The following is a 1,504-nucleotide window of genomic DNA, read 5'->3' as shown; positions in this document are numbered from 1 at the left end:
TTCCTGCTTTAGGGTTTTTATTCTAGTTCCTTTCTTATCATGGAAGGCTCTTCCCCCACAGACCCACTTGGCCAATTCTCTTTTCTCCTTCAGGTCTTGTTCTAATATAATCTCTTCAACCTGAACCTACCCCGATCATACTATTAAATATAGTGACTGATCAGGCCTTCCATCTTCCTTACGGCATTCTACTTCCCTTTCTGTCCATACCTCTTACCAACCCCTACTGCACATTACAGCATTTATTTATCTGTTTGTTTACTTCTGCTGTCTAGCTCCCTAGCATGTTATAGATTGTGAATTCCTCAACTTCCTAGAACAATGGCTGTTGCACAGCAGTTGCTTAATAAATACTCAAGCCTCTAACATCTACAGACACTGGCTATATAATGAACAAAAAGACACGGTTCTTGTGTGTGTGCATGTGTATGTATATTTCTTTATCTGACTTTAGACCATGCAAACATCTATTATTGAATGTGGTTATTTTCTTTCTTAGGACCATTGGGTGTGTCCCACACTTTAGGTAAACATCTGGATAGAATGTTTATGAGGTTTTGAAAATAAAGAAAAGTATTTCAAATCTTTGTGTTTTTTAAACATGTTTTTAACAATAGCCTTCCAAAAGTGAAAACTATTTTCAAAAACAAGTGAGTCTGTCTGTCCTTTCACTAGTAATGAAGACTTTCCTGAGTTTGTCGAGCTGGGTTGATTGTTCTATGACGAGAATGGTACCAAAGGCTACCATGTGTCTCTCATTATGAACATGACTTGGAGATTCAACACAGGACTGATTTCATTACCCAATTAAATATGAAAAATTACACAGAGGCCCAGCCATGGTGGGGCAGGCAGTAGGGTGCCACTGCACAGTGCTGGAGCCATATGAGAAAGCTCCAGGTTTGGATCCCAGGATGACCTAAACATGATAAGCATGGTTATGATCATAATCCTGGCTGGCTGAAAGACTGAGCATGGTGGCATGGTGAGACCTTATCAAGAGTGGTCCCCTGCCCCATCTGTTTATCTTTCTCTCACAAATGAAAAAAAAATTACACAGACCTGTAGCAGGTATATATTAAGTGTAGGGCCTTGAAAGCATACAAGGCCAGGCAGGTAACTCAGAGAAGAGGAGGCCAGGGGTAGGGCCATAGGGAGTGTGTGTGTGGGGTCTGGGGTCAACCTTGTCGAAAAGGAGCAACTACTGATAAACATCACATACTTTTTTGCCAAGACACCCCAGATACAAAATTATGTTTATTTTTCCAAAGGAAACCAGAAATAAGAATTTTTAAATGAAATCTCACAATTTATAAAATCGGTCAAAGAATTCTTATTAAAAAAAACGTTGGGGTCAGCAGTTAGCATAATGGCTATGTGGCTGGACTCCCATGTAGTCGACCGTGGTTCGAGTCCCAGACCCAAGTAGCTTAAATTCATACCGGGCGCGTATGCGTGCATGCCCAAGATCCCGAGAGGAGAATGGAGGAGAAGGGATTGTCCG

At 41.1% G+C, this 1,504-nt stretch overlaps 1 protein-coding gene across 2 annotated transcripts in view; it reads right to left on the bottom strand.

Annotated features, from left to right (window-relative positions):
- EDNRB (endothelin receptor type B) overlaps window positions 1-1,504 on the bottom strand; it is a 27,227-nt gene that overhangs the window by 9,166 nt on the left and 16,557 nt on the right. The gene's annotated exons all lie outside the window — the stretch shown is intronic.

The sequence above is a fragment of the Tupaia chinensis genome, unplaced genomic scaffold (genome assembly GCF_000334495.1).
Source record: "Tupaia chinensis unplaced genomic scaffold, TupChi_1.0 Scaffold000013_1, whole genome shotgun sequence".
Lineage (NCBI taxonomy): Eukaryota > Metazoa > Chordata > Mammalia > Scandentia > Tupaiidae > Tupaia > Tupaia belangeri.
The sequence above is the reverse complement of the archived record's forward strand: the minus strand, read 5'-3'. Positions and strand labels throughout refer to the sequence as shown.